The sequence below is a fragment of the Dipodomys spectabilis genome, unplaced genomic scaffold (genome assembly GCF_019054845.1).
Source record: "Dipodomys spectabilis isolate Male_0828 unplaced genomic scaffold, ASM1905484v1 ptg000239l, whole genome shotgun sequence".
Lineage (NCBI taxonomy): Eukaryota > Metazoa > Chordata > Mammalia > Rodentia > Heteromyidae > Dipodomys > Dipodomys spectabilis.
In genome coordinates, this window is record NW_024870916.1 from 1,728,807 (window position 1) to 1,739,887 (window position 11,081).

Consider the following 11,081-nt stretch of genomic DNA (forward strand, 5'->3'; position numbering starts at 1 on the left):
GACTTAAAGAGCAACTTCTCTGAAGAAGAAAGAAGGATGGCCAATAGACACATGAAGAAATGTTCAACATCCATAGCCATAAAAGAAATGCAAATCAAAACAACATTGAGATATCACCTCACTCCAGTTAGAACGGCAAAAATCAAGAACTCTAACAACAACAGACGCTGGAGGGGATGTGGACAGAAAGGGACCTTACTTCATTGTTAGGGGGAATGTAAACTTGTTCAACCACTTTGGAAAGCAGTATGGAGGTTCCTCAAAAAACTTCACATAGAACTCCCCTATGACCCAGCAATCCCACTTTTGGGCACTTACTCAAATGTTTACAAACAAGACCACACTAAAGCTACCAGCACAACTATGTTTATTGCAGCATTATTTACCATAGCTAAGATATGGAACCAACCCAGATGCCCCTCAGTAGATGAATGGATCAAGAAAATGTGGTATATATACACAATGGAATTCTATGCCTCCATCAGAAAGAATGACATTTCCCCATTTGTTAGGAAATGGAAAGGCTTGGAAAAAATTATATTAAGTGAAGTAAGCCAGGCCCAAAGAAACATAGGTCCCATGGTTTCCCTTATTTGCAATATCTAGTATATGTATGAGTCAAGCGGAAAAGGTCAGATAATGTGATGTTAGGAAAACGAACCTTTAAATATGTATTTTAATGTTTTTTTCTTTCATGCATGTGTTTCTAACGCATTTATAAGATTATTTTTGTTGCTTTGTATGTCCCTCCCCCACAGTGTAACCCCCCGCTTTCACTATATTTGATGTCAGTATAACTGGTGGAAGAGATGGGGACAAATAAGTCGTTTAAGGATTCAGGTGGACCTGTTGCAACAATGAGAAGTACAAAATGTCATGTCAAAAATGAGCTTTACAATGTCGGTGTGGTGGATGGAAGGGGAGGAAGTATTGGGTGGGGGGGAGGGGGGTGGCTGGGAAGGGAGGTGAAGGGTAAACAAAGGAGGAGGCTGCAATTCTTGGTAAGAAATGTACGCATTATCCTGCCCATGTAATTGTAACCCCTCTATACAGTATGTTCTCAAATAAAATAAAATTAAATTAAAAAAAACAAAAGAAACTTTGTAACACTATGCAGATATATATTAATATATACAAAAATTTTGTATTGATACATATATATATATATATATTGAGACATATAAAGAAAGTAAAGGAATGACATTGTCCAAAAAAAAAAAAAAAAAGGATACCCATCATAGAGCACAGATCCTCAGAGCAGTTTATCATGTACACTTTGTGAGAATGACAATGCGCTGGGAACTATAGATAAAATCACTGAACACTGAGATATATATGCATATATATTTATATATGTATATTTATTTATATATGCATATATGTGTGTATATGCCCTTATATTTTACACATATATGTTATTATACACACAAATACACAAATACAAATAAGCACACAAATAAACACACAAATACAAATAAAGTCCGTGAAACTCTTATCTCCAATAAAGCACCAGAAAACTAGAAGTGGCGCTGTAGCTCAAGTGGTAGAGTGATAGACTTGAGCTGAAGGGCTGATGGACAGCACTCAGGCCTAGAGTTGAAACCCCATGATCAACAATAAAGAAAAAAAAAAGAAATATACTCATTACCTTACTTATGTTACCATAAGACCTCTGTACAGTATCTTTACAATATATATAAAAGATACAAGGAAAAATTCTGTACTTATAGGAAGCTGTATTTGTAATTCAATATCAGTAAGGTATTGGTTTAGGACCACATGCATATTAAAACTTTGGATACTCAAATAACCTACGGGAACACAGTATATTATTTACATTAGAATCTGCCCACAACCAAGCATTATACTATCCGTCATGAATTTCCATCACTTATCACTTCAAAAGTCTTAAAGTCATGTTTTCTGCATTAAATTCACAGAGTTTAAGTGAATATCACAGGTAATTTACCTATTATTGGAAGTTTAAGGACAATTTTCAATTTCTGATGATAGAAACAGGAGTCAGTTTTAATTATGCAGAATCCACTATGTAGTGAGCCCTGTAGTCTTCTAAATTTTCAAAATTTGAGTTACTTTTTATTAATAATTGAAAAACTTTTATTTCAATATTTGAAATGCTGTCCCAATTATTTTAAAACTTTCACATTAAGTTAGAATGAACTTCCCCCTCCCCTCCATTTCCCCTGCTAGTTCAGGTTAACTCTCCTTTGGCTTTATTGTTTGACAGGTTGAGGGTAAACAGATGACGGTAAACAGAAAGATGATCATTACTTATATATCTCCTTCTTCTTCTGTTTCTGCTATTACTGTATAGAGGAAGACTGGAGCAGGGAACAAGAGTAATGCTTGGGCAAGGGGGCATTCTTGGCATATCAATTATTCTTTCTCAGAATCTCTTAAACTGCTTACTCTTGCCTTCTCTGTAACAGTAACCTAACTGTGGCTTCCTTCGTGCAGGAGTAAGCACACTAACAGGTTTTTACATGTAAATTTGTATTTTTATATCTCAGCTTATTACTACCAAAAATAGAAAGCTTTGGGTACATCAATGCAAAATCACTGATTGTTCAACAATACATTAGTGAGGAGTAGACAACTCTACTCAGCTCCCCCCTCCTCTTCAATCCTCCCCTCCCCTCCCTCCCGTTATTTACCCTCCCTTCCCTTCTTCTTTCTTTGTATCTCTCTCCTCCATATTCACTTCTATCTTCTCTCATTTTCCTTTCCAGTACCAAGTGATTTGGTTTATCTGGCAACAAATATGTAATTGAACAAATATGTTTTCTCCTCTTTTTGTGAATATTTATTCTTAAGAAGTGAATTCTAGCAGAGCACCAGTGGCTTACAGCTAAATACTAGGTGGGTTCAAATTTGACAATTGCAATTCAAAGCTATTCCAAGTAGATAAACCTAAGAGATTCTTTTCTCCACTTATGGTAAAAGGAAGAATTGAAGGTGTGGCTCAGGAGGTATATAGTAAACATTGAGAATTAAAGTCCAGATTGTTAGGTTTTTAAAGAGAGTTCGAGTAAGAACCACACCATGCACGAGGTATTCAGGAAAGAGGTAGATTTATTCATCATTTCCTCTGGCACCAGGCCATGTTGGCCTTCCACGTGGCTGGGAAAGAACAGGGAAAGACCTGGAAAAGAGAGCATCTGGCCCTGGGCTAGGCTTTATCTAGGGTATGGGTGGAGAAATGTGTGGCCACATCAAATTCAGATGTGACATCAGCACATGCAGATGTGACCTTTTTCAGGTGTGCCAGTTCTAGGTAATGCAGATAATGGGCAGAGACATTGCTTGGAAGAGGGTGGAATCTGCTTGCTATCCAGGAGTAGACCTTACATTCCAGCCTTTTAATAATCATGAAATAAGGCATGGATTCTCTCTGGCTACTTCTTGCTGACAAGGGGCATCCAAATTAGGGGTAAAAGCCTGAAATTTGATCCCCTCACAGAGAAGGCAGTGAGCTGCAGCTGTCCCTTGGTGAGTGTGAGTCCTTAGATGAAGTCTGGAGGAGGCAAGTCTCTTGGATGAAGTGTGGAGAAAGTCTCATGAGGCATTGAGAGGCTAGAAAAAAAACACTAGAGAGCAAATAAATAGCAAGAGGAAAGACTTGGAGCTGAAAAATGTTGGTAGAAATGTCCCTATCTGGTGACTACATAGGGGAGAATTCAGGTAACAAAGGCAAGAATGTAAATTCCCGTCCAGTTAAAAGGTACACAAGTATGAACATTAGATGGGCAGGCTTCTTACTTATATTGACCTCCCGGCACTGGTTAATTTTGAAAGGGCAGGCACAAAGTGCCTGATATGACATCATTTCCTCTTATTCCTCTCCATGGTCCCTTGTGCCCCAGACTGGCTGAGTCGAAGTGCTCGTTGCTGGGATGACTTGCCTCAGTTAGTATTCATGGAGATTTGAACACAAGGCCTGGGCATTGTCCCTGAGCACTTCTGCTCAAGGCTAGTGCTCTACCACTTTGAGTTACAGTACCACTTCCAGTATTTGGCTGGTTAGAGTTAAGAGTCTTGAACCATGCTTCCATCCTGGCTATTAGGTTAGTTGGGAGATGGAGTCTTAGGGATTTTTCAGCCCTGGCTGGCTTTGAATTGCAATCTTTGTCATGAAAACCATTCATTACTTCCAATTAAACAAGGAGATCAAATAGAATAAGAAGAGCTTCTCTGGTCCTTACCAAGAATTGACCAAGTAATATTCTGCAAAGACAAATCTCATTAGATGTGAGAATCTTAGCACAGATATGCCCAATATTTTAGAATCACGTAATCAGTACTAGAATACACAACACAAAACAAAAAAGGCAAAACTCAAAATCTAAAATTTTGTACATTAATGTTTAGATATTTTGCTAACAAAGCACATCAGATAGTTGGGCCTAAATTACAAGGGTCTGAGAAAAGAGCAACTTTTTAGCAAGGTACAAGAGAATAGATGGATGGAGGAGTAGTAAACTTGGTGGAAGGGTATGGGTCAGATGGGACCAAACCCTAAACCCACCATGTGGCCAAGAGGGCATACTCACAATGTTGAATTTCTGAAAAAAATACAAAGAAAATGTTAGAAGTCTAGATTGGCTAGTCTTTTATAGGGAATCTAGGGGAGGTCCCCGGGACCCAGCTCGCATCACACTCTTCAGGGCACAATTCAAGAAGCTGTAGAAAAGAAAGGGATAGATAGAGGAAGTTGGACATGATTAGCAGAGAGGAAAGAGATCATGAAAGTGAACAGACTTCTGACCATTTACCATTGCAGAGATAAAATTGTCTAAATCTGAGAAGAACATAAAAAAATTAGGTGCTCTGGCTAAAAGGGGGTGCAGGAGGCATTTCAGAGGGGTTTCATGGCACTGGAGTGACACACAGCTGCCATTAAAGGTGTAGGAGACAAAAATAATCAGTGAGTGAAGGTGGGTTTATCGGATGGAAGTGGCACTGCAACTTACCACTGAGCCCTCTAGGGAGGAGTGGCCAAGCAACCAGAATCAAGTGCCCTCGGCTCCAGAGGTGACTGGCCTTTTAGTTAAAGGACTAGCAGGTTCTTCAGCATGGAACCACATCTGGAGAGATACTGAGGGACAGAGAACCCTTAGAGAGTAGTTCACTCACCAAAATGTACAAGCATGGAGGTGGATACAGAGGCCAGCAGGGGAATTGATTCGCTGTGTCCACAGCAGACAGACTGGTTTCCAAAAGGCCGTCAGAACTGTGGTATTCCTCAGAGCAAAAAAGGGAAAAACAAACCAAAGAAAGGAAAATAAAAAAGGAGAGGAATCCAACCCCCTATCTTGACTTTAAGCCTCTCTCAGGTTCAAACGGCACCATTTATATTAGGTTTTAAAAAAGAGGTTTCTGAGTAAAAACCACACCACACATGTGGTATTCATGTAAGGGGTAGGTTTATTCATCATTCCTGCTGGCATTATGCCATGTTGGCCCTCCATGCGGCTGAGAAAGGCGTGGGAAAGACTTGGGAAAGTCCTGGGAAAGAGCGCATCTGGGCCTGGGCTAGGCCTTATCTAGGATATGGGTGGAGAAAAGTGTGGCCACATCAAATTCAGATGTGACCTCAGGAGATGCAGATGTGACCTCTCCAGATGTGCCAGTTGCCTAGGTAATGAGGTACTGGGCTGAGACTTTACTGTGAGGAGGGTAGAGTCTGCTCTCCATCCAGTAGCAGATCTTACACAGGTAGAGCTCAAGGCCAGGATTCAAACCCCAGTGCCGGCACAATATATATATATATACATATATATATATGTGTGTGTGTGTGTGTGTGTGTGTGTGTGTGTGTGTGTGTGTGTGTGTGTATACACACATATATATATATATACATATATATAAATGAGTCCTTTATCTTTGAAAAGGGATATTTCTCCAAAAATTCATACCCAGGACAATTTTCAAGGTCAAAGACTGTTTGAAAGGCTCTTTCACATCTTAAACTGATTCCTCTGCTTGATTCACATTATGGAAAATAGGAGTCACACCTCACATTAAAAAGTATGCACATTGTTGAACAGTTCTTACCATTTTTAATGTAAAGGAAGCATGGTAGAGGAATTCACCTTATTGGATGAATTAGGTTTGACTCACTGACAGACTTTTGCAAGTAAATGAGGATCTGTTTACATACAAAGAAGTCTATACAGATGGTTTTCTAAGAGGGAGAACAAACCTGCTGTCCAGGTTTGAATCAGAGTAAGTTTATTCCTATGAAATGACAAAGAGAAGCTCATTTTATGGAACTCTATGCAAACATCAATTTCAAACGGTTTAAAAAACCCATGTCTATGTTGTGATCAACCAAGTTTTTACAAACAAAAAAGTTTCCTGAGCCAAAATATATGATAGATAGTTAATGGCCGAGAGACAGGTGTAAAAGAGTTCCATAATAACAACTAAATTATAAATTTTTCATCAAGACCCTAACAAGAATCTCCAAGATAGGCCTTGCTAAATCTATCATAGAGGACTGGGTTTATGCAATTGTCAGTTTTGTTTAGGATCCAATATCTTCTATGGTCGCTTTGTTTGCAAATCAATCACACCACATGCAGTGTCGAGAAAAACATGCAGTCTTGCTAGGCACCTAAGGGATTTTTGTGCCACTGTGAATATTTATCGTTTTACTTCTTGTAATTATACCTGTCAATGTGAAGTCCTTTCATGAGAAGAATAATAGTTTCTGTGCCCTTAGTTCCACTAACAAATCTCAGATATGAATATAGCCTGGTGCCTGTGGTTCATGCCTGTAATCCTAGCTACTCAGGAGGATGAGATCTGAGGATCACAGTTAAATGCCAGGCCAGGCAGGAAATTCTATGAGGTTCTTATATCCAACAAACCACCAAAAAACTGGGATGGCACTATGTCTCAAGCAGTAGAGCACATGCCTTGAGCTGAAGAGCACAGGGACACCACAAAAGCCCAGAGTTCAAGCCTCACGACTGACCAAAAAAAAGAAAAAAAGTGTATATACATATATATATATATATATGTATATGTGTACACATATACATATATATATATACACACATAGATATAATGGGATGAATTAAATATAAATGAATATTTATAATACACATTTAAATATAACTAAATATATATTTACATTATATACATATATTTACATATATAAGATCATATTATATCTGTATGTTTCTAAATATATTTGTCATTAATATACAGAGTACATCTGAAGATTTTGGGGAAAATGTAGAGTTTCTAAAGGCTTACTGCTGACCCATCATACTTTCAAGCAATTTTTCCACTTATTACAATTTCTGGAGTACTAACATTGAATGATTATGAAACAGAGTAACTGTTTTATTCCTTATGATTTTGGATGCCTTACAAAGTGTATTATTCTCAAGAAGGGAATGGTAAATATGAGAAAAGGACTAACCAAGTACTGTCTTCAAATATTTATAATTTGGATTTACCTCTTCATTTCATTAAGGGCATTTTGGATAAAACTGTTTGAATACCAGGTCAGGTATAATATATCCTAGCTGCATATACCAAACTACATTCAGAAAATGATATAGAGCGATTGAGTAAAGAAAACATATTCAATATATAGCAAAAAGTATATACCTATAGGGATAATATTTTGAAGAGTGCATTGAAAATATTTTAATATAATAATTAATTGGATTGAACAATTTCACATTGACAGCAATTAACTAGAATAATTTAATGTTAATTGGACAAGATTGTTTCTAAATGACTGATTTCTCTTTTTACTTTATCAGGGAAATAACTGAACAAAAATTGAAAATTAACATATGAATCTATAACAACTGGAAAGAAATTTTGTCTTTTTATTGTCAAATATTAATTTCACAAGGTATTATATTATGTTATACACATATACAAATAATGTAGCTTGCTAAATTTTATTCATTTTATCAATTTCATTATCCTATTTTTATACTTTTATTATGCCATCATACAAAGTTATAAATTATTTGAACATATATACTCCACAATATTTCTCTTCATCTCCTCTCTTATTTTTTTCCAAATTTAATCAGTTCCATCTTTTATACCTTGGTCATTCATTTTATTTTCTGGGTCTAGACTCTGCATATGAGAAATCAAGAATTTGTTTTTAACAGTGTGGCATATTGCTTTAATATGAAGGTTTCTTCTATCTATTTTCTTGAAGATGATATGATTTCATTATTATGTCTGGCTAAGTAATATATCATTGTGTATATATACATATATATATTACAAGTTCTTCATTTAATGAGTGATTAAGGGACATGTAGGTTAATTCTGTAGTTATGTTTTTTATGTGGGGAAGGAAGGATGGAAATATTGATGCTTGGCTGAGAACATGCTCTTTAAGCAGGCACTCTAGTATTTGAAACATCCTCTCAGCTGCTCTTTCATAAGTATTTCAATAATGCATTATATCTAAAAAATAAAATTTGCAAAGGTGTTGTTTTTCAGTAGCTATATAATTATTTATTATAGTGTCACATTTAGTATGTCATGTGAGTATGGGGATGTATGTGAGCATGAAAATGCATGCATGTTTTTATATGTAGTTGAATCTAAGGAAACTGAATTTATGTGAGATATAGGATTCAAATAAAGTAAGTTGCTAATTTGATGTATATGTCCAGTTTGCGCAATGTGATTTCAAGATCAGATTTTGGTAGTTTTCATACCAAGTAAGTAGATGTTTCTTGTTTCAGTGAATGGTATCTCCTTTGTACAACTACTTAAAGATAATAAAAACTTTTTGAAAATTAATTATGATAGTTGAATAGAGTTGAACCTCACTTCAATTCCCATTTAAAAATATTTTTAACCTGGACACTTAGAGAATAAAGTTCAAATAATAAAATATTATGAATATTTTTATCAAAATTTGTGATATTTAACTCCAAACTACTTTGCTTTTTGAAGCCATTCGGCTTTTATAGGAGAATTCTTCAAAGTAAGTGGCATAAAATCAAAAGAAGTATATTACCCATACTCTAGAAGCTTGAACATTGATTATAAAAATGGTTGTTCCAAACAATTCCTTTCTCATGGTGGTCCACTTTCTGGTTCATTATAAACTATTTGCTGGACATTCATATAGCAGAGTAATTATATTGGGCTTTCTTAATCAGGATCATTATTGCAGGGTCATCTCTGAAAGATTGATTCTAATGTCACCAGACAGGGTAATAGAATTTCAACATGTGTATCTGAAAGGAGTTACATCGTCCAATACACTTTGCAACTTTTGCTTTAACTCAGTGTAGTATATCATTTGGATATTATAGAAGATAATAACTTAAGGACAAACTTATATCATGTGACTTATGTGGATGATTCTTCTTAAAATGGGAAGAATTATAGTGATGGCAAAGTGAAGTATGATAGTTTCATGGCTCTTGAATCACATCACCATGTAAACATTGTAAAGCCTTTCTAAAGCCCTTCTGAGATTTGAACAATCTCTGATGAGTTAATTGCCTTCAGAAATATTCATTTGAGCCAACAAATACAGATACCCTTTGATTTTAATTATTTTCTGCTATTAGGACTTCCACAGACACAAAAATCAGAGGATATTAATTTCTCTGATAAAATATGTAATAAAATTTTTGTAATTAATATATCATGAAGATTGTAACGTTAATAGCACTAAAATACTAGTATTCACATTATATAATATATTGACATCCTTTGGCTACATAAATGTTTAGAATATTTATAACTAAGTGTAAATTGTTTGCAATGTATATAAAATGAGAAAAAAGATTTGCATGCATATTACTACAGATGCAATCAGATTCACCTGGTTATTCATGATTCTTAATTTGTTGGTTTCATGCATGCAGAACATGCAAAGAAGTGAAAATTGCAAACTTAAATTTTCTAAAGGGTTAAGTACATGAAGTTCATGTTGGAATAATAGCAGATTTTATAAATTAAATTATTTTGTCTCTTCCTTTCACCCTCCTTCCTTCGTTCCTTCATTTCTTCCTTCCTTCCTTCCTTTTTTCCTTCCTTCTTTACTTCTTTCCTTTCTCCCTCCTTCCCTCCATCCCTACCTCTCTCTCTCTTTCTTTCTTTCCTTTCTTCCTTCCTTCTTTCCTTCCTTCCTTCATACTTTCTTTTGTCCTTCCTTCCTTCCTTCCTTCATTTCTTCCTTCCTTCCTTCCTTCTCTCCTTTCTTTCTTTCTTTCTTTTTCTTTCTTTCTTTCTTTCTTTTTTTCTTTCTTTCTTTCTTTCTTTCTTTCTTTCTTTCTTTCTTTCTTTCTATCCTTCCTTCCTTCCTTCCTTCCTTCCTTCCTTCCTTCCTTCCTTCCTTCTTTCTTTCTTTCTTTCTTTCTTTCTTTCTTTCTTTCTTTCTTTCTTTCTTTCTTTCTTTCTTTCTTTCTTTCTTTCTTTCTTTCTTCTCTCTTTCTTCCTTCCTTCCCTCCTTCCTTCCTTCCTTCCTTCCTTCCAATCTTCCTTCCTTCCTTTTACTTAGAATATTTCTTATGGCTATAGAAAATATACCAACTGTTGTACTCTAAGGTGTTATGAGTAATTATAAATATAACTGGATTAATATTAATTTTAATATCCTATGTTATATTTTGAAAAATTATACTAAAAGCAACGTCACAAACGTTGCAAGTTATGTAACAAATATTACTTTTCATGATATTGCTTATTTCTACAATCTAAAATAAGAATTAAGACATAATATTGTGTGTGTGGGTGTGTGTTGTTCTTGTGATTTGAACTCAAGACCTAACCCTTAGTTTTTTTTCCCTCTATCATTTGAGTCACAATTCCATTTTTGGCTTTGTATGTGTGTGTGTGTGTGTGTGTGTGTGTGTGTGTGTGAGTTGTGATTTGTGTGTGATATGTTTGTATTGTGATGTGTGTGGGCTTTGAACCGCAGCTTCCTGAGTAGCGAGGATTACAAGCTTGAGACATCAATATTTAGCACAGATTTAATATGTCAAAGAATAAATTAAATTTCATATTATCTGAATTCTAGAGGCTCAATTTAACAAATTAAAATTTAGATA